At 41.6% G+C, this 19,977-nt stretch overlaps 104 non-coding genes across 104 annotated transcripts; all 104 read left to right on the plus strand.

The window, feature by feature from the left end:
- Window positions 1–62: 62 nt before the first annotated feature.
- On the plus strand, window positions 63–136 carry trnat-agu (transfer RNA threonine (anticodon AGU)). The gene has a single exon. It is a non-coding gene; the product is annotated as a tRNA-Thr (tRNA).
- Window positions 137–224: 88 nt separating this feature from the next.
- On the plus strand, window positions 225–298 carry trnat-ugu (transfer RNA threonine (anticodon UGU)). Its single transcript has one exon. It is a non-coding gene; the product is annotated as a tRNA-Thr (tRNA).
- Window positions 299–457: 159 nt separating this feature from the next.
- Window positions 458–531, plus strand: trnat-agu (transfer RNA threonine (anticodon AGU)). The gene has a single exon. It is a non-coding gene; the product is annotated as a tRNA-Thr (tRNA).
- A 321-nt stretch (window positions 532–852) lies between these two features.
- Window positions 853–926, plus strand: trnat-agu (transfer RNA threonine (anticodon AGU)). The gene has a single exon. It is a non-coding gene; the product is annotated as a tRNA-Thr (tRNA).
- An 88-nt stretch (window positions 927–1,014) lies between these two features.
- Window positions 1,015–1,088, plus strand: trnat-ugu (transfer RNA threonine (anticodon UGU)). The gene has a single exon. It is a non-coding gene; the product is annotated as a tRNA-Thr (tRNA).
- Window positions 1,089–1,247: 159 nt separating this feature from the next.
- trnat-agu (transfer RNA threonine (anticodon AGU)) lies at window positions 1,248–1,323 on the plus strand. Its single transcript has one exon. It is a non-coding gene; the product is annotated as a tRNA-Thr (tRNA).
- Window positions 1,324–1,642: 319 nt separating this feature from the next.
- On the plus strand, window positions 1,643–1,716 carry trnat-cgu (transfer RNA threonine (anticodon CGU)). Its single transcript has one exon. It is a non-coding gene; the product is annotated as a tRNA-Thr (tRNA).
- Window positions 1,717–1,805: 89 nt separating this feature from the next.
- Window positions 1,806–1,879, plus strand: trnat-ugu (transfer RNA threonine (anticodon UGU)). Its single transcript has one exon. It is a non-coding gene; the product is annotated as a tRNA-Thr (tRNA).
- Window positions 1,880–2,038: 159 nt separating this feature from the next.
- Window positions 2,039–2,112, plus strand: trnat-agu (transfer RNA threonine (anticodon AGU)). The gene has a single exon. It is a non-coding gene; the product is annotated as a tRNA-Thr (tRNA).
- A 321-nt stretch (window positions 2,113–2,433) lies between these two features.
- Window positions 2,434–2,507, plus strand: trnat-agu (transfer RNA threonine (anticodon AGU)). Its single transcript has one exon. It is a non-coding gene; the product is annotated as a tRNA-Thr (tRNA).
- An 88-nt stretch (window positions 2,508–2,595) lies between these two features.
- Window positions 2,596–2,669, plus strand: trnat-ugu (transfer RNA threonine (anticodon UGU)). Its single transcript has one exon. It is a non-coding gene; the product is annotated as a tRNA-Thr (tRNA).
- An 89-nt stretch (window positions 2,670–2,758) lies between these two features.
- Window positions 2,759–2,832, plus strand: trnat-ugu (transfer RNA threonine (anticodon UGU)). The gene has a single exon. It is a non-coding gene; the product is annotated as a tRNA-Thr (tRNA).
- A 159-nt stretch (window positions 2,833–2,991) lies between these two features.
- trnat-agu (transfer RNA threonine (anticodon AGU)) lies at window positions 2,992–3,065 on the plus strand. Its single transcript has one exon. It is a non-coding gene; the product is annotated as a tRNA-Thr (tRNA).
- Window positions 3,066–3,153: 88 nt separating this feature from the next.
- Window positions 3,154–3,227, plus strand: trnat-agu (transfer RNA threonine (anticodon AGU)). The gene has a single exon. It is a non-coding gene; the product is annotated as a tRNA-Thr (tRNA).
- Window positions 3,228–3,315: 88 nt separating this feature from the next.
- On the plus strand, window positions 3,316–3,389 carry trnat-agu (transfer RNA threonine (anticodon AGU)). The gene has a single exon. It is a non-coding gene; the product is annotated as a tRNA-Thr (tRNA).
- An 88-nt stretch (window positions 3,390–3,477) lies between these two features.
- trnat-agu (transfer RNA threonine (anticodon AGU)) lies at window positions 3,478–3,551 on the plus strand. The gene has a single exon. It is a non-coding gene; the product is annotated as a tRNA-Thr (tRNA).
- Window positions 3,552–3,639: 88 nt separating this feature from the next.
- On the plus strand, window positions 3,640–3,713 carry trnat-cgu (transfer RNA threonine (anticodon CGU)). The gene has a single exon. It is a non-coding gene; the product is annotated as a tRNA-Thr (tRNA).
- An 89-nt stretch (window positions 3,714–3,802) lies between these two features.
- Window positions 3,803–3,876, plus strand: trnat-ugu (transfer RNA threonine (anticodon UGU)). The gene has a single exon. It is a non-coding gene; the product is annotated as a tRNA-Thr (tRNA).
- Window positions 3,877–4,035: 159 nt separating this feature from the next.
- trnat-agu (transfer RNA threonine (anticodon AGU)) lies at window positions 4,036–4,109 on the plus strand. The gene has a single exon. It is a non-coding gene; the product is annotated as a tRNA-Thr (tRNA).
- Window positions 4,110–4,197: 88 nt separating this feature from the next.
- Window positions 4,198–4,271, plus strand: trnat-agu (transfer RNA threonine (anticodon AGU)). Its single transcript has one exon. It is a non-coding gene; the product is annotated as a tRNA-Thr (tRNA).
- An 88-nt stretch (window positions 4,272–4,359) lies between these two features.
- On the plus strand, window positions 4,360–4,433 carry trnam-cau (transfer RNA methionine (anticodon CAU)). Its single transcript has one exon. It is a non-coding gene; the product is annotated as a tRNA-Met (tRNA).
- Window positions 4,434–4,522: 89 nt separating this feature from the next.
- trnak-uuu (transfer RNA lysine (anticodon UUU)) lies at window positions 4,523–4,596 on the plus strand. Its single transcript has one exon. It is a non-coding gene; the product is annotated as a tRNA-Lys (tRNA).
- Window positions 4,597–4,755: 159 nt separating this feature from the next.
- Window positions 4,756–4,829, plus strand: trnat-agu (transfer RNA threonine (anticodon AGU)). Its single transcript has one exon. It is a non-coding gene; the product is annotated as a tRNA-Thr (tRNA).
- An 88-nt stretch (window positions 4,830–4,917) lies between these two features.
- Window positions 4,918–4,991, plus strand: trnat-agu (transfer RNA threonine (anticodon AGU)). The gene has a single exon. It is a non-coding gene; the product is annotated as a tRNA-Thr (tRNA).
- An 88-nt stretch (window positions 4,992–5,079) lies between these two features.
- Window positions 5,080–5,153, plus strand: trnat-cgu (transfer RNA threonine (anticodon CGU)). The gene has a single exon. It is a non-coding gene; the product is annotated as a tRNA-Thr (tRNA).
- An 89-nt stretch (window positions 5,154–5,242) lies between these two features.
- On the plus strand, window positions 5,243–5,316 carry trnat-ugu (transfer RNA threonine (anticodon UGU)). Its single transcript has one exon. It is a non-coding gene; the product is annotated as a tRNA-Thr (tRNA).
- Window positions 5,317–5,475: 159 nt separating this feature from the next.
- Window positions 5,476–5,549, plus strand: trnat-agu (transfer RNA threonine (anticodon AGU)). The gene has a single exon. It is a non-coding gene; the product is annotated as a tRNA-Thr (tRNA).
- An 88-nt stretch (window positions 5,550–5,637) lies between these two features.
- Window positions 5,638–5,711, plus strand: trnat-agu (transfer RNA threonine (anticodon AGU)). The gene has a single exon. It is a non-coding gene; the product is annotated as a tRNA-Thr (tRNA).
- An 88-nt stretch (window positions 5,712–5,799) lies between these two features.
- Window positions 5,800–5,873, plus strand: trnat-ugu (transfer RNA threonine (anticodon UGU)). The gene has a single exon. It is a non-coding gene; the product is annotated as a tRNA-Thr (tRNA).
- Window positions 5,874–5,962: 89 nt separating this feature from the next.
- Window positions 5,963–6,036, plus strand: trnat-ugu (transfer RNA threonine (anticodon UGU)). Its single transcript has one exon. It is a non-coding gene; the product is annotated as a tRNA-Thr (tRNA).
- A 159-nt stretch (window positions 6,037–6,195) lies between these two features.
- Window positions 6,196–6,269, plus strand: trnat-agu (transfer RNA threonine (anticodon AGU)). Its single transcript has one exon. It is a non-coding gene; the product is annotated as a tRNA-Thr (tRNA).
- Window positions 6,270–6,357: 88 nt separating this feature from the next.
- Window positions 6,358–6,431, plus strand: trnat-agu (transfer RNA threonine (anticodon AGU)). Its single transcript has one exon. It is a non-coding gene; the product is annotated as a tRNA-Thr (tRNA).
- An 88-nt stretch (window positions 6,432–6,519) lies between these two features.
- Window positions 6,520–6,593, plus strand: trnat-agu (transfer RNA threonine (anticodon AGU)). The gene has a single exon. It is a non-coding gene; the product is annotated as a tRNA-Thr (tRNA).
- Window positions 6,594–6,681: 88 nt separating this feature from the next.
- On the plus strand, window positions 6,682–6,755 carry trnat-agu (transfer RNA threonine (anticodon AGU)). Its single transcript has one exon. It is a non-coding gene; the product is annotated as a tRNA-Thr (tRNA).
- An 88-nt stretch (window positions 6,756–6,843) lies between these two features.
- On the plus strand, window positions 6,844–6,917 carry trnat-cgu (transfer RNA threonine (anticodon CGU)). Its single transcript has one exon. It is a non-coding gene; the product is annotated as a tRNA-Thr (tRNA).
- Window positions 6,918–7,006: 89 nt separating this feature from the next.
- Window positions 7,007–7,080, plus strand: trnat-ugu (transfer RNA threonine (anticodon UGU)). The gene has a single exon. It is a non-coding gene; the product is annotated as a tRNA-Thr (tRNA).
- Window positions 7,081–7,239: 159 nt separating this feature from the next.
- trnat-agu (transfer RNA threonine (anticodon AGU)) lies at window positions 7,240–7,313 on the plus strand. The gene has a single exon. It is a non-coding gene; the product is annotated as a tRNA-Thr (tRNA).
- An 88-nt stretch (window positions 7,314–7,401) lies between these two features.
- Window positions 7,402–7,475, plus strand: trnat-agu (transfer RNA threonine (anticodon AGU)). The gene has a single exon. It is a non-coding gene; the product is annotated as a tRNA-Thr (tRNA).
- Window positions 7,476–7,563: 88 nt separating this feature from the next.
- On the plus strand, window positions 7,564–7,637 carry trnam-cau (transfer RNA methionine (anticodon CAU)). The gene has a single exon. It is a non-coding gene; the product is annotated as a tRNA-Met (tRNA).
- Window positions 7,638–7,726: 89 nt separating this feature from the next.
- On the plus strand, window positions 7,727–7,800 carry trnak-uuu (transfer RNA lysine (anticodon UUU)). Its single transcript has one exon. It is a non-coding gene; the product is annotated as a tRNA-Lys (tRNA).
- Window positions 7,801–7,959: 159 nt separating this feature from the next.
- Window positions 7,960–8,033, plus strand: trnat-agu (transfer RNA threonine (anticodon AGU)). Its single transcript has one exon. It is a non-coding gene; the product is annotated as a tRNA-Thr (tRNA).
- Window positions 8,034–8,121: 88 nt separating this feature from the next.
- Window positions 8,122–8,195, plus strand: trnat-agu (transfer RNA threonine (anticodon AGU)). Its single transcript has one exon. It is a non-coding gene; the product is annotated as a tRNA-Thr (tRNA).
- Window positions 8,196–8,283: 88 nt separating this feature from the next.
- trnat-cgu (transfer RNA threonine (anticodon CGU)) lies at window positions 8,284–8,357 on the plus strand. The gene has a single exon. It is a non-coding gene; the product is annotated as a tRNA-Thr (tRNA).
- An 89-nt stretch (window positions 8,358–8,446) lies between these two features.
- Window positions 8,447–8,520, plus strand: trnat-ugu (transfer RNA threonine (anticodon UGU)). The gene has a single exon. It is a non-coding gene; the product is annotated as a tRNA-Thr (tRNA).
- A 159-nt stretch (window positions 8,521–8,679) lies between these two features.
- Window positions 8,680–8,753, plus strand: trnat-agu (transfer RNA threonine (anticodon AGU)). Its single transcript has one exon. It is a non-coding gene; the product is annotated as a tRNA-Thr (tRNA).
- Window positions 8,754–8,841: 88 nt separating this feature from the next.
- On the plus strand, window positions 8,842–8,915 carry trnat-agu (transfer RNA threonine (anticodon AGU)). Its single transcript has one exon. It is a non-coding gene; the product is annotated as a tRNA-Thr (tRNA).
- An 88-nt stretch (window positions 8,916–9,003) lies between these two features.
- trnat-ugu (transfer RNA threonine (anticodon UGU)) lies at window positions 9,004–9,077 on the plus strand. The gene has a single exon. It is a non-coding gene; the product is annotated as a tRNA-Thr (tRNA).
- A 159-nt stretch (window positions 9,078–9,236) lies between these two features.
- On the plus strand, window positions 9,237–9,310 carry trnat-agu (transfer RNA threonine (anticodon AGU)). Its single transcript has one exon. It is a non-coding gene; the product is annotated as a tRNA-Thr (tRNA).
- An 89-nt stretch (window positions 9,311–9,399) lies between these two features.
- Window positions 9,400–9,473, plus strand: trnat-ugu (transfer RNA threonine (anticodon UGU)). Its single transcript has one exon. It is a non-coding gene; the product is annotated as a tRNA-Thr (tRNA).
- A 159-nt stretch (window positions 9,474–9,632) lies between these two features.
- On the plus strand, window positions 9,633–9,706 carry trnat-agu (transfer RNA threonine (anticodon AGU)). Its single transcript has one exon. It is a non-coding gene; the product is annotated as a tRNA-Thr (tRNA).
- Window positions 9,707–9,794: 88 nt separating this feature from the next.
- trnat-agu (transfer RNA threonine (anticodon AGU)) lies at window positions 9,795–9,868 on the plus strand. Its single transcript has one exon. It is a non-coding gene; the product is annotated as a tRNA-Thr (tRNA).
- Window positions 9,869–9,956: 88 nt separating this feature from the next.
- Window positions 9,957–10,030, plus strand: trnat-ugu (transfer RNA threonine (anticodon UGU)). Its single transcript has one exon. It is a non-coding gene; the product is annotated as a tRNA-Thr (tRNA).
- A 159-nt stretch (window positions 10,031–10,189) lies between these two features.
- Window positions 10,190–10,263, plus strand: trnat-agu (transfer RNA threonine (anticodon AGU)). The gene has a single exon. It is a non-coding gene; the product is annotated as a tRNA-Thr (tRNA).
- An 88-nt stretch (window positions 10,264–10,351) lies between these two features.
- On the plus strand, window positions 10,352–10,425 carry trnat-agu (transfer RNA threonine (anticodon AGU)). The gene has a single exon. It is a non-coding gene; the product is annotated as a tRNA-Thr (tRNA).
- An 88-nt stretch (window positions 10,426–10,513) lies between these two features.
- trnat-ugu (transfer RNA threonine (anticodon UGU)) lies at window positions 10,514–10,587 on the plus strand. Its single transcript has one exon. It is a non-coding gene; the product is annotated as a tRNA-Thr (tRNA).
- An 89-nt stretch (window positions 10,588–10,676) lies between these two features.
- Window positions 10,677–10,750, plus strand: trnak-uuu (transfer RNA lysine (anticodon UUU)). Its single transcript has one exon. It is a non-coding gene; the product is annotated as a tRNA-Lys (tRNA).
- A 159-nt stretch (window positions 10,751–10,909) lies between these two features.
- On the plus strand, window positions 10,910–10,983 carry trnat-agu (transfer RNA threonine (anticodon AGU)). The gene has a single exon. It is a non-coding gene; the product is annotated as a tRNA-Thr (tRNA).
- Window positions 10,984–11,142: 159 nt separating this feature from the next.
- On the plus strand, window positions 11,143–11,216 carry trnat-agu (transfer RNA threonine (anticodon AGU)). Its single transcript has one exon. It is a non-coding gene; the product is annotated as a tRNA-Thr (tRNA).
- An 88-nt stretch (window positions 11,217–11,304) lies between these two features.
- trnat-agu (transfer RNA threonine (anticodon AGU)) lies at window positions 11,305–11,378 on the plus strand. Its single transcript has one exon. It is a non-coding gene; the product is annotated as a tRNA-Thr (tRNA).
- Window positions 11,379–11,466: 88 nt separating this feature from the next.
- Window positions 11,467–11,540, plus strand: trnat-agu (transfer RNA threonine (anticodon AGU)). The gene has a single exon. It is a non-coding gene; the product is annotated as a tRNA-Thr (tRNA).
- An 88-nt stretch (window positions 11,541–11,628) lies between these two features.
- Window positions 11,629–11,702, plus strand: trnat-ugu (transfer RNA threonine (anticodon UGU)). The gene has a single exon. It is a non-coding gene; the product is annotated as a tRNA-Thr (tRNA).
- A 159-nt stretch (window positions 11,703–11,861) lies between these two features.
- trnat-agu (transfer RNA threonine (anticodon AGU)) lies at window positions 11,862–11,935 on the plus strand. Its single transcript has one exon. It is a non-coding gene; the product is annotated as a tRNA-Thr (tRNA).
- Window positions 11,936–12,023: 88 nt separating this feature from the next.
- Window positions 12,024–12,097, plus strand: trnat-agu (transfer RNA threonine (anticodon AGU)). The gene has a single exon. It is a non-coding gene; the product is annotated as a tRNA-Thr (tRNA).
- An 88-nt stretch (window positions 12,098–12,185) lies between these two features.
- On the plus strand, window positions 12,186–12,259 carry trnat-ugu (transfer RNA threonine (anticodon UGU)). The gene has a single exon. It is a non-coding gene; the product is annotated as a tRNA-Thr (tRNA).
- Window positions 12,260–12,348: 89 nt separating this feature from the next.
- Window positions 12,349–12,422, plus strand: trnak-uuu (transfer RNA lysine (anticodon UUU)). Its single transcript has one exon. It is a non-coding gene; the product is annotated as a tRNA-Lys (tRNA).
- Window positions 12,423–12,581: 159 nt separating this feature from the next.
- Window positions 12,582–12,655, plus strand: trnat-agu (transfer RNA threonine (anticodon AGU)). The gene has a single exon. It is a non-coding gene; the product is annotated as a tRNA-Thr (tRNA).
- A 159-nt stretch (window positions 12,656–12,814) lies between these two features.
- On the plus strand, window positions 12,815–12,888 carry trnat-agu (transfer RNA threonine (anticodon AGU)). The gene has a single exon. It is a non-coding gene; the product is annotated as a tRNA-Thr (tRNA).
- Window positions 12,889–12,976: 88 nt separating this feature from the next.
- On the plus strand, window positions 12,977–13,050 carry trnat-agu (transfer RNA threonine (anticodon AGU)). Its single transcript has one exon. It is a non-coding gene; the product is annotated as a tRNA-Thr (tRNA).
- Window positions 13,051–13,138: 88 nt separating this feature from the next.
- trnat-cgu (transfer RNA threonine (anticodon CGU)) lies at window positions 13,139–13,212 on the plus strand. Its single transcript has one exon. It is a non-coding gene; the product is annotated as a tRNA-Thr (tRNA).
- Window positions 13,213–13,301: 89 nt separating this feature from the next.
- trnat-ugu (transfer RNA threonine (anticodon UGU)) lies at window positions 13,302–13,375 on the plus strand. The gene has a single exon. It is a non-coding gene; the product is annotated as a tRNA-Thr (tRNA).
- Window positions 13,376–13,534: 159 nt separating this feature from the next.
- On the plus strand, window positions 13,535–13,608 carry trnat-agu (transfer RNA threonine (anticodon AGU)). Its single transcript has one exon. It is a non-coding gene; the product is annotated as a tRNA-Thr (tRNA).
- An 88-nt stretch (window positions 13,609–13,696) lies between these two features.
- On the plus strand, window positions 13,697–13,770 carry trnat-agu (transfer RNA threonine (anticodon AGU)). Its single transcript has one exon. It is a non-coding gene; the product is annotated as a tRNA-Thr (tRNA).
- An 88-nt stretch (window positions 13,771–13,858) lies between these two features.
- trnat-ugu (transfer RNA threonine (anticodon UGU)) lies at window positions 13,859–13,932 on the plus strand. Its single transcript has one exon. It is a non-coding gene; the product is annotated as a tRNA-Thr (tRNA).
- A 159-nt stretch (window positions 13,933–14,091) lies between these two features.
- On the plus strand, window positions 14,092–14,165 carry trnat-agu (transfer RNA threonine (anticodon AGU)). Its single transcript has one exon. It is a non-coding gene; the product is annotated as a tRNA-Thr (tRNA).
- Window positions 14,166–14,254: 89 nt separating this feature from the next.
- Window positions 14,255–14,328, plus strand: trnat-ugu (transfer RNA threonine (anticodon UGU)). Its single transcript has one exon. It is a non-coding gene; the product is annotated as a tRNA-Thr (tRNA).
- A 159-nt stretch (window positions 14,329–14,487) lies between these two features.
- trnat-agu (transfer RNA threonine (anticodon AGU)) lies at window positions 14,488–14,561 on the plus strand. Its single transcript has one exon. It is a non-coding gene; the product is annotated as a tRNA-Thr (tRNA).
- An 88-nt stretch (window positions 14,562–14,649) lies between these two features.
- On the plus strand, window positions 14,650–14,723 carry trnat-agu (transfer RNA threonine (anticodon AGU)). The gene has a single exon. It is a non-coding gene; the product is annotated as a tRNA-Thr (tRNA).
- Window positions 14,724–14,811: 88 nt separating this feature from the next.
- On the plus strand, window positions 14,812–14,885 carry trnat-ugu (transfer RNA threonine (anticodon UGU)). Its single transcript has one exon. It is a non-coding gene; the product is annotated as a tRNA-Thr (tRNA).
- A 159-nt stretch (window positions 14,886–15,044) lies between these two features.
- Window positions 15,045–15,118, plus strand: trnat-agu (transfer RNA threonine (anticodon AGU)). Its single transcript has one exon. It is a non-coding gene; the product is annotated as a tRNA-Thr (tRNA).
- An 88-nt stretch (window positions 15,119–15,206) lies between these two features.
- trnat-agu (transfer RNA threonine (anticodon AGU)) lies at window positions 15,207–15,280 on the plus strand. Its single transcript has one exon. It is a non-coding gene; the product is annotated as a tRNA-Thr (tRNA).
- An 88-nt stretch (window positions 15,281–15,368) lies between these two features.
- On the plus strand, window positions 15,369–15,442 carry trnat-ugu (transfer RNA threonine (anticodon UGU)). The gene has a single exon. It is a non-coding gene; the product is annotated as a tRNA-Thr (tRNA).
- Window positions 15,443–15,531: 89 nt separating this feature from the next.
- On the plus strand, window positions 15,532–15,605 carry trnak-uuu (transfer RNA lysine (anticodon UUU)). Its single transcript has one exon. It is a non-coding gene; the product is annotated as a tRNA-Lys (tRNA).
- Window positions 15,606–15,764: 159 nt separating this feature from the next.
- On the plus strand, window positions 15,765–15,838 carry trnat-agu (transfer RNA threonine (anticodon AGU)). Its single transcript has one exon. It is a non-coding gene; the product is annotated as a tRNA-Thr (tRNA).
- Window positions 15,839–15,997: 159 nt separating this feature from the next.
- Window positions 15,998–16,071, plus strand: trnat-agu (transfer RNA threonine (anticodon AGU)). Its single transcript has one exon. It is a non-coding gene; the product is annotated as a tRNA-Thr (tRNA).
- An 88-nt stretch (window positions 16,072–16,159) lies between these two features.
- Window positions 16,160–16,233, plus strand: trnat-agu (transfer RNA threonine (anticodon AGU)). Its single transcript has one exon. It is a non-coding gene; the product is annotated as a tRNA-Thr (tRNA).
- Window positions 16,234–16,321: 88 nt separating this feature from the next.
- Window positions 16,322–16,395, plus strand: trnat-cgu (transfer RNA threonine (anticodon CGU)). The gene has a single exon. It is a non-coding gene; the product is annotated as a tRNA-Thr (tRNA).
- An 89-nt stretch (window positions 16,396–16,484) lies between these two features.
- On the plus strand, window positions 16,485–16,558 carry trnat-ugu (transfer RNA threonine (anticodon UGU)). Its single transcript has one exon. It is a non-coding gene; the product is annotated as a tRNA-Thr (tRNA).
- Window positions 16,559–16,717: 159 nt separating this feature from the next.
- Window positions 16,718–16,791, plus strand: trnat-agu (transfer RNA threonine (anticodon AGU)). The gene has a single exon. It is a non-coding gene; the product is annotated as a tRNA-Thr (tRNA).
- Window positions 16,792–16,879: 88 nt separating this feature from the next.
- Window positions 16,880–16,953, plus strand: trnat-agu (transfer RNA threonine (anticodon AGU)). The gene has a single exon. It is a non-coding gene; the product is annotated as a tRNA-Thr (tRNA).
- Window positions 16,954–17,041: 88 nt separating this feature from the next.
- trnat-cgu (transfer RNA threonine (anticodon CGU)) lies at window positions 17,042–17,115 on the plus strand. Its single transcript has one exon. It is a non-coding gene; the product is annotated as a tRNA-Thr (tRNA).
- An 89-nt stretch (window positions 17,116–17,204) lies between these two features.
- On the plus strand, window positions 17,205–17,278 carry trnat-ugu (transfer RNA threonine (anticodon UGU)). The gene has a single exon. It is a non-coding gene; the product is annotated as a tRNA-Thr (tRNA).
- Window positions 17,279–17,437: 159 nt separating this feature from the next.
- Window positions 17,438–17,511, plus strand: trnat-agu (transfer RNA threonine (anticodon AGU)). The gene has a single exon. It is a non-coding gene; the product is annotated as a tRNA-Thr (tRNA).
- Window positions 17,512–17,702: 191 nt separating this feature from the next.
- On the plus strand, window positions 17,703–17,776 carry trnat-ugu (transfer RNA threonine (anticodon UGU)). The gene has a single exon. It is a non-coding gene; the product is annotated as a tRNA-Thr (tRNA).
- A 159-nt stretch (window positions 17,777–17,935) lies between these two features.
- trnat-agu (transfer RNA threonine (anticodon AGU)) lies at window positions 17,936–18,009 on the plus strand. The gene has a single exon. It is a non-coding gene; the product is annotated as a tRNA-Thr (tRNA).
- Window positions 18,010–18,097: 88 nt separating this feature from the next.
- Window positions 18,098–18,171, plus strand: trnat-ugu (transfer RNA threonine (anticodon UGU)). The gene has a single exon. It is a non-coding gene; the product is annotated as a tRNA-Thr (tRNA).
- A 159-nt stretch (window positions 18,172–18,330) lies between these two features.
- Window positions 18,331–18,404, plus strand: trnat-agu (transfer RNA threonine (anticodon AGU)). Its single transcript has one exon. It is a non-coding gene; the product is annotated as a tRNA-Thr (tRNA).
- Window positions 18,405–18,492: 88 nt separating this feature from the next.
- trnat-cgu (transfer RNA threonine (anticodon CGU)) lies at window positions 18,493–18,566 on the plus strand. The gene has a single exon. It is a non-coding gene; the product is annotated as a tRNA-Thr (tRNA).
- Window positions 18,567–18,655: 89 nt separating this feature from the next.
- trnat-ugu (transfer RNA threonine (anticodon UGU)) lies at window positions 18,656–18,729 on the plus strand. Its single transcript has one exon. It is a non-coding gene; the product is annotated as a tRNA-Thr (tRNA).
- A 159-nt stretch (window positions 18,730–18,888) lies between these two features.
- trnat-agu (transfer RNA threonine (anticodon AGU)) lies at window positions 18,889–18,962 on the plus strand. Its single transcript has one exon. It is a non-coding gene; the product is annotated as a tRNA-Thr (tRNA).
- Window positions 18,963–19,050: 88 nt separating this feature from the next.
- On the plus strand, window positions 19,051–19,124 carry trnat-agu (transfer RNA threonine (anticodon AGU)). The gene has a single exon. It is a non-coding gene; the product is annotated as a tRNA-Thr (tRNA).
- Window positions 19,125–19,212: 88 nt separating this feature from the next.
- trnat-ugu (transfer RNA threonine (anticodon UGU)) lies at window positions 19,213–19,286 on the plus strand. Its single transcript has one exon. It is a non-coding gene; the product is annotated as a tRNA-Thr (tRNA).
- A 159-nt stretch (window positions 19,287–19,445) lies between these two features.
- trnat-agu (transfer RNA threonine (anticodon AGU)) lies at window positions 19,446–19,519 on the plus strand. The gene has a single exon. It is a non-coding gene; the product is annotated as a tRNA-Thr (tRNA).
- An 88-nt stretch (window positions 19,520–19,607) lies between these two features.
- On the plus strand, window positions 19,608–19,681 carry trnat-cgu (transfer RNA threonine (anticodon CGU)). Its single transcript has one exon. It is a non-coding gene; the product is annotated as a tRNA-Thr (tRNA).
- An 89-nt stretch (window positions 19,682–19,770) lies between these two features.
- On the plus strand, window positions 19,771–19,844 carry trnat-ugu (transfer RNA threonine (anticodon UGU)). The gene has a single exon. It is a non-coding gene; the product is annotated as a tRNA-Thr (tRNA).
- The last annotated feature ends 133 nt before the right edge of the window (window positions 19,845–19,977 follow it).

Raw genomic sequence — 19,977 nt, forward strand, 5'->3', positions numbered from 1 at the left:
TTTGGTTTCATATTTGTGAAAATTAAAGACAGTTTAGTATTTTTCAAAAAGCCCTTCACGGAGGTGCTGTGGCTTAGTTGGTCAAAGTGCCTGTCTAGTAAACAGGAGATCCTGGGTTCAAATCCCAGCAGCGCCTCTCCTGGGTAGTCTTGACTTCAACTTTTTGCTCTCATATTTGAGAAAATTAACGACCGTATGAAATTTGTTAAAAAGACCTTCACAGAGGCGCTGTGGCTTAGTTGGTCAAAGTGCCTGTCTTGTAAACAGGAAATCCTGGGTTCAAATCCCAGCAGTGCCTCAAAGAGAAAAATAGTCAGAGCGCTAAATGAGAAAGGATCAGACTGAATCTTTTTAGTGACGCACTGTCTGTTACAATACAGTGTAAACTTCAACTTTTTGGTTTCATATTTGTGAAAATTAAAGACAGTTTAGTATTTTTCAAAAAGCCCTTCACGGAGGTGCTGTGGCTTAGTTGGTCAAAGTGCCTGTCTAGTAAACAGGAGATCCTGGTTTCAAATCCCAGCAGCGCCTCTCCTGGGTAGTCTTGACTTCAACTTTTTGCTCTCATATTTGAGAAAATTAACGACCGTATGAAATTTGTTAAAAAAACCTTCACAGAGGCGCTGTGGCTTAGTTGGTCAAAGTGCCTGTCTTGTAAACAGGAGATCCTGGGTTCAAATTCTAGCAACACCTCAAAGACAAAAATAGTCACAGAACTAAATGAGAAAGGATCAGACTGAATCTTTTTGGTGACGCACTGCCTGCTGCAATACAGTGTAGACTTCAACTTTTTGGTTTCATATTTGTGAAAATTAAAGACAGTTTAGTATTTTTCAAAAAGCCCTTCACGGAGGTGCTGTGGCTTAGTTGGTCAAAGTGCCTGTCTAGTAAACAGGAGATCCTGGGTTCAAATCCCAGCAGAGCCTCTCCTGGGTAGTCTTGACTTCAACTTTTTGCTCTCATATTTGAGAAAATTAACGACCGTATGAAATTTGTTAAAAAGACCTTCACAGAGGCGCTGTGGCTTAGTTGGTCAAAGTGCCTGTCTTGTAAACAGGAAATCCTGGGTTCAAATCCCAGCAGTGCCTCAAAGAGAAAAATAGTCAGAGCGCTAAATGAGAAAGGATCAGACTGAATCTTTTTAGTGACGCACTGTCTGTTACAATACAGTGTAAACTTCAACTTTTTGGTTTCATATTTGTGAAAATTAAAGACAGTTTAGTATTTTTCAAAAAGCCCTTCACGGAGGTGCTGTGGCTTAGTTGGTCAAAGTGCCTGTCTAGTAAACAGGAGATCCTGGGTTCAAATCCCAGCAGCGCATCTCCTGGGTAGTCTTGACTTCAACTTTTTGCTCTCATATTTGAGAAAATTAACGACCGTATGAAATTTGTTAAAAAAACCTTCACAGAGGCGCTGTGGCTTAGTTGGTCAAAGTGCCTGTCTTGTAAACAGGAGATCCTGGGTTCAAATTCTAGCAACACCTCAAAGACAAAAATAGTCACAGAACTAAATGAGAAAGGATCAGACTGAATCTTTTTGGTGACGCACTGCCTGCTGCAATACAGTGTAGACTTCAACTTTTTGGTTTCATATTGGTGAAAATTAAAGACGGTTTAGAATTTGTGAAAAAGACCTTCACAGAGGTGCTGTGGCTTAGTTGGTCGAAGTGCCTGTCTCGTAAACAGGAGATCCTGGGTTCAAATCCCAGCAGTGCCTGTGACAAAGCAGTGTACCCTTCAGCTTTATTGTTTCATATCTGTGAATATGACCGAAAGTTCAAAATCTAAGGAATAGTCAGTCAGATAGGCACTGTGGCTTAGTTGGTCAAAGTGCCTGTCTTGTAAACAGGAAATCCTGGGTTCAAATCCCAGCAGTGCCTCAAAGAGAAAAATAGTCAGAGCGCTAAATGAGAAAGGATCAGACTGAATCTTTTTAGTGACGCACTGTCTGTTACAATACAGTGTAAACTTCAACTTTTTGGTTTCATATTTGTGAAAATTAAAGACAGTTTAGTATTTTTCAAAAAGCCCTTCACGGAGGTGCTGTGGCTTAGTTGGTCAAAGTGCCTGTCTAGTAAACAGGAGATCCTGGGTTCAAATCCCAGCAGCGCCTCTCCTGGGTAGTCTTGACTTCAACTTTTTGCTCTCATATTTGAGAAAATTAACGACCGTATGAAATTTGTTAAAAAAACCTTCACAGAGGCGCTGTGGCTTAGTTGGTCAAAGTGCCTGTCTTGTAAACAGGAGATCCTGGGTTCAAATTCTAGCAACACCTCAAAGACAAAAATAGTCACAGAACTAAATGAGAAAGGATCAGACTGAATCTTTTTGGTGACGCACTGCCTGCTGCAATACAGTGTAGACTTCAACTTTTTGGTTTCATATTTGTGAAAATTAAAGAAAGTTTAGTATTTTTCAAAAAGCCCTTCACGGAGGTGCTGTGGCTTAGTTGGTCAAAGTGCCTGTCTAGTAAACAGGAGATCCTGGGTTCAAATCCCAGCAGCGCCTCTCCTGGGTAGTCTTGACTTCAACTTTTTGCTCTCATATTTGAGAAAATTAACGACCGTATGAAATTTGTTAAAAAGACCTTCACAGAGGCGCTGTGGCTTAGTTGGTCAAAGTGCCTGTCTTGTAAACAGGAGATCCTGGGTTCAAATCCCAGCAGTACCTGTGACAAAGCAGTGTAGCCTTCAGCTTTATTGTTTCATATCTGTGAATATGACCGAAAGTTCAAAATCTAAGGAATAGTCAGTCAGATAGGCGCTGTGGCTTAGTTGGTCAAAGTGCCTGTCTTGTAAACAGGAGATCCTGGGTTCAAATCCCAGCAGTGCCTCAAAGAGAAAAATAGTCATAGCGCTAAATGAGAAAGGATCAGACTGAATCTTTTTGGTGACGCACTGTCTGTTACAATACAGTGTAAACTTCAACTTTTTGGTTTCATATTTGTGAAAATTAAAGACAGTTTAGAATTTGTGAAAAAGACCTTCACAGAGGTGCTGTGGCTTAGTTGGTCAAAGTGCCTGTCTAGTAAACAGGAGATCCAGGGTTCAAATCCCTGCAGTGCCTCTCCTGGGTAGTCTTGACTTCAACTTTTTGCTCTCATATTTGAGAAAATTAACGACCATTTAAAATTTGTGAAAGAGATCTTCACAGAGGTGCTGTGGCTTAGTTGGTCAAAGTGCCTGTCTAGTAAACAGGAGATCCTGGGTTCAAATCCCAGCAGCACCTCTCCTGGGTAGTCTTGACTTCAACGTTTTGCTCTCATATTTGAGAAAATTAACGACCGTATGAAATTTGTTAAAAAGACCTTCACAGAGGTGCTGTGGCTTAGTTGGTCAAAGTGCTTGTCTAGTAAACAGGAGAACCTGGGTTTAAATTCCAGCAGCGCCTCTCCTGGGTATTCATGAAATCAACTTTTTGCTCTCATATTTGAGAAAATTAACGACCGTTTACAATTTGTGAAAAAGATCTTCACAGAGGTGCTGTGGCTTAGTTGGTCAAAGTGCCTGTCTAGTAAACAGGAGATCCTGGGATCAAATCCCTGCAGCGCCTCTCATGGGTAGTCTTGAATACAACTTTTTGCTCTCATATTTGAGAAAATTAAAGACCGTATGAAATTTGTTAAAAAGTCCTTCACAGAGGCGCTGTGGCTTAGTTGGTCAAAGTGCCTGTCTCGTAAACAGGAGATCCTGGGTTCAAATCCCAGCAGTGCCTGTGACAAAGCAGTGTAGCCTTCAGCTTTATTGTTTCATATCTGTGAATATGACCGAAAGTTCAAAATCTAAGGAATAGTCAGTCAGATAGGCGCTGTGGCTTAGTTGGTCAAAGTGCCTGTCTTGTAAACAGGAGATCCTGGGTTCAAATCCCAGCAGTGCCTCAAAGAGAAAAATGGTCAGAGCGCTAAATGAGAAAGGATCAGACTGAATCTTTTTGGTGACGCACTGTCTGTTACAATACAGTGTAAACTTCAACTTTTTGGTTTCATATTTGTGAAAATTAAAGACAGTTTAGAATTTGTGAAAAAGACCTTCACAGAGGTGCTGTGGCTTAGTTGGTCAAAGTGCCTGTCTAGTAAACAGGAGATCCAGGGTTCAAATCCCTGCAGCGCCTCTCCTGGGTAGTCTTGACTTCAACTTTTTGCTCTCATATTTGAGAAAATTAACGACCGTTTCAAATTTGTGAAAGAGATCTTCACAGAGGTGCTGTGGCTTAGTTGGTCAAAGTGCCTGTCTAGTAAACAGGAGATCCTGGGTTCAAATCCCAGCAGCACCTCTCCTGGGTAGTCTTGACTTCAACATTTTGCTCTCATATTTAAGAAAATTAACGACCGTATGAAATTTGTTAAAAAGACCTTCACAGAGGCGCTGTGGCTTAGATGGTCAAAGTGCCTGTCTCATAAACAGGAGATCCTGGGTTCAATTCCCAGCAGTGCCTGTGACAAAGCAGAGTAGCCTTCAGCTTTATTGTTTCATATCTGTGAATATGACCGAAATTTCAAAATCTAAGGAATAGTCAGTCAGATAGGCGCTGTGGCTTAGTTGGTCAAAGTGCCTGTCTTTTGAACAGGAGATCCTGGGTTCAAATCCCAGCAGTGCCTCAAAGAGAAAAATTGTCAGAGCGCTAAATGAGAAAGGATCAGACTGAATCTTTTCGGTGACGCACTGTCTGTTACAATACAGTGTAAACTTCAACTTTTTGGTTTCATATTTGTGAAAATTAAAGACAGTTTAGAATTTGTGAAAAAGACCTTCACAGAGGTGCTGTGGCTTAGTTGGTCAAAGTGCCTGTCTAGTAAACAGGAGATCCTGGGTTCAAATCCCAGCAGCGCCTCTCCTGGATAGTCTTGTCTTCAACTTTTTGCTCTCATATTTGAGAAAATTAATGACCGTTTAAAATTTGTGAAAAAGACCTTCACAGAGGTGCTGTGGCTTAGTTGGTCAAAGTTCCTGTCTAGTAAACAGGAGATCCTGGGTTCAAATCCCAGCAGCACCTCTCCTGGGTAGTCTTGACTTCAACGTTTTGCTCTCATATTTGAGAAAATTAACGACCGTATGAAATTTGTTAAAAAGACCTTCACAGAGGCGCTGTGGCTTAGTTGGTCAAAGTGCCTGTCTCGTAAACAGGAGATCCTGGGTTCAATTCCCAGCAGTGCCTGTGACAAAGCAGAGTAGCCTTCAGCTTTATTGTTTCATATCTGTGAATATGACCGAAAGTTCAAAATCTAAGGAATAGTCGGTCAGATAGGCACTGTGGCTTAGTTGGTCAAAGTGCCTGTCTTGTAAACAGGAGATCCTGGGTTCAAATCCCAGCAGTGCCTCAAAGAGAAAAATAGTCAGAGCGCTAAATGAGAAAGGATCAGACTGAATCTTTTTGGTGACGCACTGTCTGTTACAATACAGTGTAAACTTAAACTTTTTGGTTTCATATTTGTGAAAATTAAAGACAGTTTAGAATTTGAGAAAAAGACCTTCACAGAGGTGCTGTGGCTTAGTTGGTCAAAGTACCTGTCTAGTAAACAGGAGATCCAGGGTTCAAATCCCTGCAGCGCCTCTCCTGGGTAGTCTTGACTTCAACTTTTTGCTCTCATATTTGAGAAAATTAACGACCGTTTCAAATTTGTGAAAGAGATCTTCACAGAGGTGCTGTGGCTTAGTTGGTCAAAGTGCCTGTCTAGTAAACAGGAGATCCTGGGTTCAAATCCCAGCAGCGCCTCTCCTGGGTAGTCTTGACTTCAACTTTTTGCTCTCATATTTGAGAAAATTAACGACCGTATGAAATTTGTTAAAAAGACCTTCACAGAGGCGCTGTGGCTTAGTTGGTCAAAGTGCCTGTCTTGTAAACAGGAGATCCTGGGTTCAAATCCCAGCAGTACCTGTGACAAAGCAGTGTAGCCTTCAGCTTTATTGTTTCATATCTGTGAATATGACCGAAAGTTCAAAATCTAAGGAATAGTCAGTCAGATAGGCGCTGTGGCTTAGTTGGTCAAAGTGCCTGTCTTGTAAACAGGAGATCCTGGGTTCAAATCCCAGCAGTGCCTCAAAGAGAAAAATAGTCATAGCGCTAAATGAGAAAGGATCAGACTGAATCTTTTTGGTGACACACTGTCTGTTACAATACAGTGTAAACTTCAACTTTTTGGTTTCATATTTGTGAAAATTAAAGACAGTTTAGAATTTGTGAAAAAGACCTTCACAGAGGTGCTGTGGCTTAGTTGGTCAAAGTGCCTGTCTAGTAAACAGGAGATCCAGTGTTCAAATCCCTGCAGTGCCTCTCCTGGGTAGTCTTGACTTCAACTTTTTGCTCTCATATTTGAGAAAATTAACGACCATTTAAAATTTGTGAAAGAGATCTTCACAGAGGTGCTGTGGCTTAGTTGGTCAAAGTGCCTGTCTAGTAAACAGGAGATCCTGGGTTCAAATCCCAGCAGCACCTCTCCTGGGTAGTCTTGACTTCAACGTTTTGCTCTCATATTTGAGAAAATTAACGACCGTATGAAATTTGTTAAAAAGACCTTCACAGAGGTGCTGTGGCTTAGTTGGTCAAAGTGCTTGTCTAGTAAACAGGAGAACCTGGGTTTAAATTCCAGCAGCGCCTCTCCTGGGTATTCATGAAATCAACTTTTTGCTCTCATATTTGAGAAAATTAACGACCGTTTACAATTTGTGAAAAAGATCTTCACAGAGGTGCTGTGGCTTAGTTGGTCAAAGTGCCTGTCTAGTAAACAGGAGATCCTGGGATCAAATCCCTGCAGCGCCTCTCATGGGTAGTCTTGAATACAACTTTTTGCTCTCATATTTGAGAAAATTAAAGACCGTATGAAATTTGTTAAAAAGTCCTTCACAGAGGCGCTGTGGCTTAGTTGGTCAAAGTGCCTGTCTCGTAAACAGGAGATCCTGGGTTCAAATCCCAGCAGTGCCTGTGACAAAGCAGTGTAGCCTTCAGCTTTATTGTTTCATATCTGTGAATATGACCGAAAGTTCAAAATCTAAGGAATAGTCAGTCAGATAGGCGCTGTGGCTTAGTTGGTCAAAGTGCCTTTCTTGTAAACAGGAGATCCTGGGTTCAAATCCCAGCAGTGCCTCAAAGAGAAAAATGGTCAGAGCGCTAAATGAGAAAGGATCAGACTGAATCTTTTTGGTGACGCACTGTCTGTTACAATACAGTGTAAACTTCAACTTTTTGGTTTCATATTTGTGAAAATTAAAGACAGTTTAGAATTTGTGAAAAAGACCTTCACAGAGGTGCTGTGGCTTAGTTGGTCAAAGTGCCTGTCTAGTAAACAGGAGATCCAGGGTTCAAATCCCTGCAGCGCCTCTCCTGGGTAGTCTTGACTTCAACTTTTTGCTCTCATATTTGAGAAAATTAACGACCGTTTCAAATTTGTGAAAGAGATCTTCACAGAGGTGCTGTGGCTTAGTTGGTCAAAGTGCCTGTCTAGTAAACAGGAGATCCTGGGTTCAAATCCCAGCAGCACCTCTCCTGGGTAGTCTTGACTTCAACATTTTGCTCTCATATTTGAGAAAATTAACGACCGTATGAAATTTGTTAAAAAGACCTTCACAGAGGCGCTGTGGCTTAGATGGTCAAAGTGCCTGTCTCATAAACAGGAGATCCTGGGTTCAATTCCCAGCAGTGCCTGTGACAAAGCAGAGTAGCCTTCAGCTTTATTGTTTCATATCTGTGAATATGACCGAAATTTCAAAATCTAAGGAATAGTCAGTCAGATAGGCGCTGTGGCTTAGTTGGTCAAAGTGCCTGTCTTTTGAACAGGAGATCCTGGGTTCAAATCCCAGCAGTGCCTCAAAGAGAAAAATTGTCAGAGCGCTAAATGAGAAAGGATCAGACTGAATCTTTTCGGTGACGCACTGTCTGTTACAATACAGTGTAAACTTCAACTTTTTGGTTTCATATTTGTGAAAATTAAAGACAGTTTAGAATTTGTGAAAAAGACCTTCACAGAGGTGCTGTGGCTTAGTTGGTCAAAGTGCCTGTCTAGTAAACAGGAGATCCTGGGTTCAAATCCCAGCAGCGCCTCTCCTGGATAGTCTTGTCTTCAACTTTTTGCTCTCATATTTGAGAAAATTAATGACCGTTTAAAATTTGTGAAAAAGACCTTCACAGAGGTGCTGTGGCTTAGTTGGTCAAAGTTCCTGTCTAGTAAACAGGAGATCCTGGGTTCAAATCCCAGCAGCACCTCTCCTGGGTAGTCTTGACTTCAACGTTTTGCTCTCATATTTGAGAAAATTAACGACCGTATGAAATTTGTTAAAAAGACCTTCACAGAGGCGCTGTGGCTTAGTTGGTCAAAGTGCCTGTCTCGTAAACAGGAGATCCTGGGTTCAATTCCCAGCAGTGCCTGTGACAAAGCAGAGTAGCCTTCAGCTTTATTGTTTCATATCTGTGAATATGACCGAAAGTTCAAAATCTAAGGAATAGTCGGTCAGATAGGCACTGTGGCTTAGTTGGTCAAAGTGCCTGTCTTGTAAACAGGAGATCCTGGGTTCAAATCCCAGCAGTGCCTCAAAGAGAAAAATAGTCAGAGCGCTAAATGAGAAAGGATCAGACTGAATCTTTTTGGTGACGCACTGCCTGCTGCAATACAGTGTAGACTTCAACTTTTTGGTTTCATATTGGTGAAAATTAAAGACGGTTTAGAATTTGTGAAAAAGACCTTCACAGAGGTGCTGTGGCTTAGTTGGTCAAAGTGCCTGTCTAGTAAACAGGAGATCCAGGGTTCAAATCCCAGCAGCGCCTCTCCTGGGTAGTCTTGACTTCAACTTTTTGCTCTCATATTTGAGAAAATTAACGACCGTTTAAAATTTGCGAAAGAGATCTTCACAGAGGTGCTGTGGCTTAGTTGGTCAAAGTGCCTGTCTAGTAAACAGGAGATCCTGGGTTCAAATCCCAGCAGCGCCTCTCCTGGGTAGTCTTGACTTCAACTTTTTGCTCTCATATTTGAGAAAATTAACGACCGTATGAAATTTGTTAAAAAGACCTTCACAGAGGCGCTGTGGCTTAGTTGGTCAAAGTGCCTGTCTTGTAAACAGGAGATCCTGGGTTCAAATCCCAGCAGCGCCTCAAAGACAGAAATAGTCAGAGCACTAAATGAGAAAGGATCAGACTGAATCTTTTTGGTGACACACTGTCTGTTACAATACAGTGTAAACTTCAACTTTTTGGTTTCATATTTGTGAAAATTAAAGACAGTTTAGAATTTGTGAAAAAGACTTTCACAGAGGTGCTGTGGCTTAGTTGGTCAAAGTGCCTGTCTAGTAAACAGGAGATCCTGGGTTCAATTCCCAGCAGTGCCTGTGACAAAGCAGAGTAGCCTTCAGCTTTATTGTTTCATATCTGTGAATATGACCGAAAGTTCAAAATCTAAGGAATAGTCAGTCAGATAGGCGCTGTGGCTTAGTTGGTCAAAGTGCCTGTCTTGTAAACAGGAGATCCTGGGTTCAAATCCCAGCAGTGCCTCAAAGAGAAAAATAGTCAGAGCGCTAAATGAGAAAGGATCAGACTGAATCTTTTTGGTGACGCACTGTCTGTTACAATACAGTGTAAACTTCAACTTTTTGGTTTCATATTTGTGAAAATTAAAGACAGTTTAGAATTTGTGAAAAAGATTTTCACAGAGGTGCTGTGGCTTAGTTGGTCAAAGTGCCTGTCTAGTAAACAGGAGATCCTGGGTTCAAATCCCAGCAGCGCCTCTCCTGGGTAGTCTTGACTTCAACTTTTTGCTCTCATATTTGAGAAAATTAACGACAGTTTAAAATTTGCGAAACATATCTTCACAGAGGTGCTGTGGCTTAGTTGGTCAAAGTGCCTGTCTAGTAAACAGGAGATCCTGGGTTCAAATCCCAGCAGCGCCTCTCCTGGGTAGTCTTGACTTCAACTTTTTGCTCTCATATTTGAGAAAATTAACGACCGTATGAAATTTGTTAAAAAGACCTTCACAGAGGCGCTGTGGCTTAGTTGGTTAAAGTGCCTGTCTTGTAAACAGGAGATCCTGGGTTCAAATCCCAGCAGCGCCTCAAAGACAAAAATAGTCAGAGCACTAAATGAGAAAGGATCAGACTGAATCTTTCTGGTGACGCACTGCCTGCTGCAATACAGTGTAGACTTCAACTTTTTGGTTTCATATTGGTGAAAATTAAAGACGGTTTAGAATTTGTGAAAAAGACCTTCACAGAGGTGCTGTGGCTTAGTTGGTCAAAGTGCCTGTCTAGTAAACAGGAGATCCAGGGTTCAAATCCCAGCAGCGCCTCTCCTGGGTAGTCTTGACTTCAACTTTTTGCTCTCATATTTGAGAAAATTAACGACCGTTTAAAATTTGCGAAAGAGATCTTCACAGAGGTGCTGTGGCTTAGTTGGTCAAAGTGCCTGTCTAGTAAACAGGAGATCCTGGGTTCAAATCCCAGCAGCGCCTCTCCTGGATAGTCTTGACTTCAACTTTTTGCTCTCATATTTGAGAAAATTAACGACCGTATGAAATTTGTTAAAAAGACCTTCACAGAGGCGCTGTGGCTTAGTTGGTCAAAGTGCCTGTCTTGTAAACAGGAGATCCTGGGTTCAATTCCCAGCAGTGCCTGTGACAAAGCAGAGTAGCCTTCAGCTTTATTGTTTCATATCTGTGAATATGACCGAAAGTTCAAAATCTAAGGAATAGTCAGTCAGACAGGCGCTGTGGCTTAGTTGGTCAAAGTGCCTGTCTTTTGAACAGGAGATCCTGGGTTCAAATCCCAGCAGTGCCTCAAAGAGAAAAATAGTCAGAGCGCTAAATGAGAAAGGATCAGACTGAATCTTTTTGGTGACGCACTGTCTGTTACAATACAGTGTAAACTTCAACTTTTTGGTTTCATATTTGTGAAAATTAAAGACAGTTTAGAATTTGTGAAAAAGACTTTCACAGAGGTGCTGTGGCTTAGTTGGTCAAAGTGCCTGTCTAGTAAACAGGAGATCCAGGGTTCAAATCCCAGCAGCGCCTCAAAGACAGAAATAGTCAGAGCACTAAATGAGAAAGGATCAGACTCAATCTTTTTGGTGACGCACTGCCTGCTGTAATACAGTGTAGACTTCAACTTTTAGGTTTCATATTGGTGAAAATTAAAGACGGTTTAGAATTTGTGAAAAAAATCTTCACAGAGGTGCTGTGGCTTAGTTGGTCAAAGTGCCTGTCTAGTAAACAGGAGATCCTGGGTTCAAATCCTAGCAGCGCCTCTCCTGGATAGTCTTGTCTTCAACTTTTTGCTCTCATATTTGAGAAAATTAATGACCGTTTAAAATTTGTGAAAAAGACCTTCACAGAGGTGCTGTGGCTTAGTTGGTCAAAGTGCCTGTCTAGTAAACAGGAGATCCTGGGTTCAAATCCCAGCAGCGCCTCTCCTGGGTAGTCTTGACTTCAACTTTTTGCTCTCATATTTGAGAAAATTAACGACAGTTTAAAATTTGCGAAACATATCTTCACAGAGGTGCTGTGGCTTAGTTGGTCAAAGTGCCTGTCTAGTAAACAGGAGATCCTGGGTTCAAATCCCAGCAGCGCCTCTCCTGGGTAGTCTTGACTTCAACTTTTTGCTCTCATATTTGAGAAAATTAACGACCGTATGAAATTTGTTAAAAAGACCTTCACAGAGGCGCTGTGGCTTAGTTGGTTAAAGTGCCTGTCTTGTAAACAGGAGATCCTGGGTTCAAATCCCAGCAGCGCCTCAAAGACAAAAATAGTCAGAGCACTAAATGAGAAAGGATCAGACTGAATCTTTCTGGTGACGCACTGCCTGCTGCAATACAGTGTAGACTTCAACTTTTTGGTTTCATATTGGTGAAAATTAAAGACGGTTTAGAATTTGTGAAAAAGACCTTCACAGAGGTGCTGTGGCTTAGTTGGTCAAAGTGCCTGTCTAGTAAACAGGAGATCCAGGGTTCAAATCCCAGCAGCGCCTCTCCTGGGTAGTCTTGACTTCAACTTTTTGCTCTCATATTTGAGAAAATTAACGACCGTTTAAAATTTGCGAAAGAGATCTTCACAGAGGTGCTGTGGCTTAGTTGGTCAAAGTGCCTGTCTAGTAAACAGGAGATCCTGGGTTCAAATCCCAGCAGCGCCTCTCCTGGATAGTCTTGACTTCAACTTTTTGCTCTCATATTTGAGAAAATTAACGACCGTATGAAATTTGTTAAAAAGACCTTCACAGAGGCGCTGTGGCTTAGTTGGTCAAAGTGCCTGTCTTGTAAACAGGAGATCCTGGGTTCAATTCCCAGCAGTGCCTGTGACAAAGCAGAGTAGCCTTCAGCTTTATTGTTTCATATCTGTGAATATGACCGAAAGTTCAAAATCTAAGGAATAGTCAGTCAGACAGGCGCTGTGGCTTAGTTGGTCAAAGTGCCTGTCTTTTGAACAGGAGATCCTGGGTTCAAATCCCAGCAGTGCCTCAAAGAGAAAAATAGTCAGAGCGCTAAATGAGAAAGGATCAGACTGAATCTTTTTGGTGACGCACTGTCTGTTACAATACAGTGTAAACTTCAACTTTTTGGTTTCATATTTGTGAAAATTAAAGACAGTTTAGAATTTGTGAAAAAGACTTTCACAGAGGTGCTGTGGCTTAGTTGGTCAAAGTGCCTGTCTAGTAAACAGGAGATCCAGGGTTCAAATCCCAGCAGCGCCTCAAAGACAGAAATAGTCAGAGCACTAAATGAGAAAGGATCAGACTCAATCTTTTTGGTGACGCACTGCCTGCTGTAATACAGTGTAGACTTCAACTTTTAGGTTTCATATTGGTGAAAATTAAAGACGGTTTAGAATTTGTGAAAAAAATCTTCACAGAGGTGCTGTGGCTTAGTTGGTCAAAGTGCCTGTCTAGTAAACAGGAGATCCTGGGTTCAAATCCTAGCAGCGCCTCTCCTGGATAGTCTTGTCTTCAACTTTTTGCTCTCATATTTGAGAAAATTAATGACCGTTTAAAATTTGTGAAAAAGACCTTCACAGAGGTGCTGTGGCTTAGTTGGTCAAAGTGCCTGTCTAGTAAACAGGAGATCCTGGGTTCAAATCCCAGCAGCACCTCTCCTGGGTAGTCTTGACTTAAACGTTTTGCTCTCATATTTGAGAAAATTAACGACTGTATGAAATTTGTTAAAAAGACCTTCACAGAGGCGCTGTGGCTTAGTTGGTCAAAGTGCCTGTCTCGTAAACAGGAGATCCTGGGTTCAATTCCCAGCAGTGCCTGTGACAAAGCAGAGTATCCTTCAGCTTTATTGTTTCATATCTGTGAATATGACCGAAAGTTCAAAATCTAAGGAATAGTCAGTTAGATAGGCGCTGTGGCTTAGTTGGTCAAAGTGCCTGTCTTGTAAACAGGAGATCCTGGGTTCAAATCCCAGCAGTGCCTCAAAGGGAAAAATAGTCATAGCGCTAAATGAGAAAGGATCAGACTGAATCTTTTTGGTGACGCACTGTCTGTTACAATACAGTGTAAACTTCAACTTTTTGGTTTCATATTGGTGAAAATTAAAGACGGTTTAGAATTTGTGAAAAAGACCTTCACAGAGGTGCTGTGGCTTAGTTGGTCAAAGTGCCTGTCTAGTAAACAGGAGATCCAGGGTTCAAATCCCAGCAGCGCCTCTCCTGGGTAGTCTTGACTTCAACTTTTTGCTCTCATATTTGAGAAAATTAACGACCGTTTAAAATTTGCGAAAGAGATCTTCACAGAGGTGCTGTGGCTTAGTTGGTCAAAGTGCCTGTCTAGTAAACAGGAGATCCTGGGTTCAAATCCCAGCAGCGCCTCTCCTGGGTAGTCTTGACTTCAACTTTTTGCTCTCATATTTGAGAAAATTAACGACCGTATGAAATTTGTTAAAAAGACCTTCACAGAGGCGCTGTGGCTTAGTTGGTCAAAGTGCCTGTCTTGTAAACAGGAGATCCTGGGTTCAAATCCCAGCAGCGCCTCAAAGACAGAAATAGTCAGAGCACTAAATGAGAAAGGATCAGACTGAATTTTTTTGGTGACACACTGTCTGTTACAATACAGTGTAAACTTCAACTTTTTGGTTTCATATTTGTGAAAATTAAAGACAGTTTAGAATTTGTGAAAAAGACTTTCACAGAGGTGCTGTGGCTTAGTTGGTCAAAGTGCCTGTCTAGTAAACAGGAGATCCTGGGTTCAATTCCCAGCAGTGCCTGTGACAAAGCAGAGTAGCCTTCAGCTTTATTGTTTCATATCTGTGAATATGACCGAAAGTTCAAAATCTAAGGAATAGTCAGTCAGATAGGCGCTGTGGCTTAGTTGGTCAAAGTGCCTGTCTTGTAAACAGGAGATCCTGGGTTCAAATCCCAGCAGTGCCTCAAAGAGAAAAATAGTCAGAGCGCTAAATGAGAAAGGATCAGACTGAATCTTTTTGGTGACGCACTGTCTGTTACAATACAGTGTAAACTTCAACTTTTTGGTTTCATATTTGTGAAAATTAAAGACAGTTTAGAATTTGTGAAAAAGATTTTCACAGAGGTGCTGTGGCTTAGTTGGTCAAAGTGCCTGTCTAGTAAACAGGAGATCCAGGGTTCAAATCCCAGCAGCGCCTCTCCTGGGTAGTCTTGACTTCAACTTTTTGCTCTCATATTTGAGAAAATTAACGACCGTTTAAAATTTGCGAAACATATCTTCACAGAGGTGCTGTGGCTTAGTTGGTCAAAGTGCCTGTCTAGTAAACAGGAGATCCTGGGTTCAAATCCCAGCAGCGCCTCTCCTGGGTAGTCTTGACTTCAACTTTTTGCTCTCATATTTGAGAAAATTAACGACCGTATGAAATTTGTTAAAAAGACCTTCACAGAGGCGCTGTGGCTTAGTTGGTTAAAGTGCCTGTCTTGTAAACAGGAGATCCTGGGTTCAAATCCCAGCAGCGCCTCAAAGACAAAAATAGTCAGAGCACTAAATGAGAAAGGATTAGACTGAATCTTTCTGGTGACGCACTGCCTGCTGCAATACAGTGTAGACTTCAACTTTTTGGTTTCATATTGGTGAAAATTAAAGACGGTTTAGAATTTGTGAAAAAGACCTTCACAGAGGTGCTGTGGCTTAGTTGGTCAAAGTGCCTGTCTAGTAAACAGGAGATCCAGGGTTCAAATCCCAGCAGCGCCTCTCCTGGGTAGTCTTGACTTCAACTTTTTGCTCTCATATTTGAGAAAATTAACGACCGTTTAAAATTTGCGAAAGAGATCTTCACAGAGGTGCTGTGGCTTAGTTGGTCAAAGTGCCTGTCTAGTAAACAGGAGATCCTGGGTTCAAATCCCAGCAGCGCCTCTCCTGGATAGTCTTGACTTCAACTTTTTGCTCTCATATTTGAGAAAATTAACGACCGTATGAAATTTGTTAAAAAGACCTTCACAGAGGCGCTGTGGCTTAGTTGGTCAAAGTGCCTGTCTTGTAAACAGGAGATCCTGGGTTCAATTCCCAGCAGTGCCTGTGACAAAGCAGAGTAGCCTTCAGCTTTATTGTTTCATATCTGTGAATATGACCGAAAGTTCAAAATCTAAGGAATAGTCAGTCAGACAGGCGCTGTGGCTTAGTTGGTCAAAGTGCCTGTCTTTTGAACAGGAGATCCTGGGTTCAAATCCCAGCAGTGCCTCAAAGAGAAAAATAGTCAGAGCGCTAAATGAGAAAGGATCAGACTGAATCTTTTTGGTGACGCACTGTCTGTTACAATACAGTGTAAACTTCAACTTTTTGGTTTCATATTTGTGAAAATTAAAGACAGTTTAGAATTTGTGAAAAAGACTTTCACAGAGGTACTGTGGCTTAGTTGGTCAAAGTGCCTGTCTAGTAAACAGGAGATCCAGGGTTCAAATCCCAGCAGCGCCTCAAAGACAGAAATAGTCAGAGCACTAAATGAGAAAGGATCAGACTCAATCTTTTTGGTGACGCACTGCCTGCTGTAATACAGTGTAGACTTCAACTTTTAGGTTTCATATTGGTGAAAATTAAAGACGGTTTAGAATTTGTGAAAAAGACCTTCACAGAGGTGCTGTGGCTTAGTTGGTCAAAGTGCCTGTCTAGTAAACAGGAGATCCTGGGTTCAAATCCTAGCAGCGCCTCTCCTGGATAGTCTTGTCTTCAACTTTTTGCTCTCATATTTGAGAAAATTAATGACCGTTTAAAATTTGTGAAAAAGACCTTCACAGAGGTGCTGTGGCTTAGTTGGTCAAAGTGCCTGTCTAGTAAACAGGAGATCCTGGGTTCAAATCCCAGCAGCACCTCTCCTGGGTAGTCTTGACTTAAACGTTTTGCTCTCATATTTGAGAAAATTAACGACTGTATGAAATTTGTTAAAAAGACCTTCACAGAGGCGCTGTGGCTTAGTTGGTCAAAGTGCCTGTCTCGTAAACAGGAGATCCTGGGTTCAATTCCCAGCAGTGCCTGTGACAAAGCAGAGTATCCTTCAGCTTTATTGTTTCATATCTGTGAATATGACCGAAAGTTCAAAATCTAAGGAATAGTCAGTCAGATAGGCGCTGTGGCTTAGTTGGTCAAAGTGCCTGTCTTGTAAACAGGAGATCCTGGGTTCAAATCCCAGCAGTTCCTCAAAGAGAAAAATAGTCAGAGCGCTAAATGAGAAAGGATCAGACTGAATCTTTTTGGTGACGCACTGCCTGCTGCAATACAGTGTAGACTTCAACTTTTTGGTTTCATATTGGTGAAAATTAAAGACGGTTTAGAATTTGTGAAAAAGACCTTCACAGAGGTGCTGTGGCTTAGTTGGTCAAAGTGCCTGTCTAGTAAACAGGAGATCCAGGGTTCAAATCCCAGCAGCGCCTCTCCTGGGTAGTCTTGACTTCAACTTTTTGCTCTCATATTTGAGAAAATTAACGACAGTTTAAAATTTGCGAAAGAGATCTTCACAGAGGTGCTGTGGCTTAGTTGGTCAAAGTGCCTGTCTAGTAAACAGGAGATCCTGGGTTCAAATCCCAGCAGCGCCTCTCCTGGGTAGTCTTGACTTCAACTTTTTGCTCTCATATTTGAGAAAATTAACGACCGTATGAAATTTGTTAAAAAGACCTTCACAGAGGCGCTGTGGCTTAGTTGGTCAAAGTGCCTGTCTCGTAAACAGGAGATCCTGGGTTCAATTCCCAGCAGTGCCTGTGACAAAGCAGAGTAGCCTTCAGCTTTATTGTTTCATATCTGTGAATATGACCGAAAGTTCAAAATCTAAGGAATAGTCAGTCAGATAGGCGCTGTGGCTTAGTTGGTCAAAGTGCCTGTCTTGTAAACAGGAGATCCTGGGTTCAAGTCCCAGCAGTGCCTCAAAGAGAAAAATAGTCAGAGCGCTAAATGAGAAAGGATCAGACTGAATCTTTTTGGTGACGCACTGTCTGTTACAATACAGTGTAAACTTCAACTTTTTGGTTTCATATTTGTGAAAATTAAAGACAGTTTAGAATTTGTGAAAAAGACTTTCACAGAGGTGCTGTGGCTTAGTTGGTCAAAGTGCCTGTCTAGTAAACAGGAGATCCAGGTTTCAAATCCCAGCAGCGCCTCTCCTGGGTAGTCTTGACTTCAACTTTTTGCTCTCATATTTGAGAAAATTAACGACCGTTTAAAATTTGCGAAAGAGAAAGGTTCAATTCCCAGCAGTGCCTGTGACAAAGCAGAGTAGCCTTCAGCTTTATTGTTTCATATCTGTGAATATGACCGAAAGTTCAAAATCTAAGGAATAGTCAGTTAGATAGGCGCTGTGGCTTAGTTGGTCAAAGTGCCTGTCTTGTAAACAGGAGATCCTGGGTTCAAATCCCAGCAGTGCCTCAAAGGGAAAAATAGTCATAGCGCTAAATGAGAAAGGATCAGACTGAATCTTTTTGGTGACGCACTGTCTGTTACAATACAGTGTAAACTTCAACTTTTTGGTTTCATATTGGTGAAAATTAAAGACGGTTTAGAATTTGTGAAAAAGACCTTCACGGAGGTGCTGTGGCTTAGTTGGTCAAAGTGCCTGTCTAGTAAACAGGAGATCCTGGGTTCAAATCCCAGCAGCGCCTCTCCTGGGTAGTCTTGACTTCATCTTTTTGCTCTCATATTTGAGAAAATTAACGACCGTATGAAATTTGTTAAAAAGACCTTCACAGAGGCGCTGTGGCTTAGTTGGTCAAAGTGCCTGTCTTGTAAACAGGAGATCCTGGGTTCAAATCCCAGCAGCGCCTCAAAGACAGAAATAGTCAGAGCACTAAATGAGAAAGGATCAGACTGAATCTTTTTGGTGACACACTGTCTGTTACAATACAGTGTAAACTTCAACTTTTTGGTTTCATATTTGTGAAAATTAAAGACAGTTTAGAATTTGTGAAAAAGACTTTCACAGAGGTGCTGTGGCTTAGTTGGTCAAAGTGCCTGTCTAGTAAACAGGAGATCCAGGGTTCAAATCCCAGCAGCGCCTCTCCTGGGTAGTCTTGACTTCAACTTTTTGCTCTCATATTTGAGAAAATTAACGACCGTATGAAATTTGTTAAAAAGACCTTCACAGAGGCGCTGTGGCTTAGTTGGTCAAAGTGCCTGTCTCGTAAACAGGAGATCCTGGGTTCAATTCCCAGCAGTGCCTGTGACAAAGCAGAGTAGCCTTCAGCTTTATTGTTTCATATCTGTGAATATGACCGAAAGTTCAAAATCTAAGGAATAGTCAGTCAGATAGGCGCTGTGGCTTAGTTGGTCAAAGTGCCTGTCTTGTAAACAGGAGATCCTGGGTTCAAATCCCAGCAGTGCCTCAAAGAGAAAAATAGTCATAGCGCTAAATGAGAAAGGATCAGACTGAATCTTTTTGGTGACGCACTGTCTGTTACAATACAGTGTAAACTTCAACTTTTTGGTTTCATATTGGTGAAAATTAAAGACGGTTTAGAATTTGTGAAAAAGACCTTCACGGAGGTGCTGTGGCTTAGTTGGTCAAAGTGCCTGTCTAGTAAACAGGAGATCCAGGGTTCAAATCCCAGCAGCGCCTCTCCTGGGTAGTCTTGACTTCAACTTTTTGCTCTCATATTTGAGAAAATTAACGACCGTTTAAAATTTGCGAAAGAGATCTTCACAGAGGTGCTGTGGCTTAGTTGGTCAAAGTGCCTGTCTAGTAAACAGGAGATCCTGGGTTCAAATCCCAGCAGCGCCTCTCCTGGGTAGTCTTGACTTCAACTTTTTGCTCTCATATTTGAGAAAATTAACGACCGTATGAAATTTGTTAAAAAGACCTTCACAGAGGCGCTGTGGCTTAGTTGGTCAAAGTGCCTGTCTTGTAAACAGGAGATCCTGGGTTCAAATCCCAGCAGCGCCTCAAAGACAGAAATAGTCAGAGCACTAAATGAGAAAGGATCAGACTGAATCTTTTTGGTGACGCACTGCCTGCTGCAATACAGTGTAGACTTCAACTTTTTGGTTTCATATTTGTGAAAATTAAAGACAGTTTAGAATTTGTGAAAAAGACTTTCACAGAGGTGCTGTGGCTTAGTTGGTCAAAGTGCCTGTCTAGTAAACAGGAGATCCAGGGTTCAAATCCCAGCAGCGCCTCTCCTGGGTAGTCTTGACTTCAACTTTTTGCTCTCATATTTGAGAAAATTAACGACCGTATGAAATTTGTTAAAAAGACCTTCACAGAGGCGCTGTGGCTTAGTTGGTCAAAGTGCCTGTCTCGTAAACAGGAGATCCTGGGTTCAATTCCCAGCAGTGCCTGTGACAAAGCAGAGTAGCCTTCAGCTTTATTGTTTCATATCTGTGAATATGACCGAAAGTTCAAAATCTAAGGAATAGTCAGTCAGATAGGCGCTGTGGCTTAGTTGGTCAAAGTGCCTGTCTTGTAAACAGGAGATCCTGGGTTCAGATCCCAGCAGTGCCTCAAAGAGAAAAATAGTCATAGCGCTAAATGAGAAAGGATCAGACTGAATCTTTTTGGTGACGCACTGTCTGTTACAATACAGTGTAAACTTCAACTTTTTGGTTTCATATTGGTGAAAATTAAAGACGGTTTA

Source organism: Anarhichas minor, unplaced genomic scaffold (assembly GCF_050575085.1).
Source record: "Anarhichas minor isolate MPS153535 unplaced genomic scaffold, ASM5057508v1 ptg000069l, whole genome shotgun sequence".
Taxonomy (NCBI): Eukaryota; Metazoa; Chordata; class Actinopteri; order Perciformes; family Anarhichadidae; genus Anarhichas; species Anarhichas minor.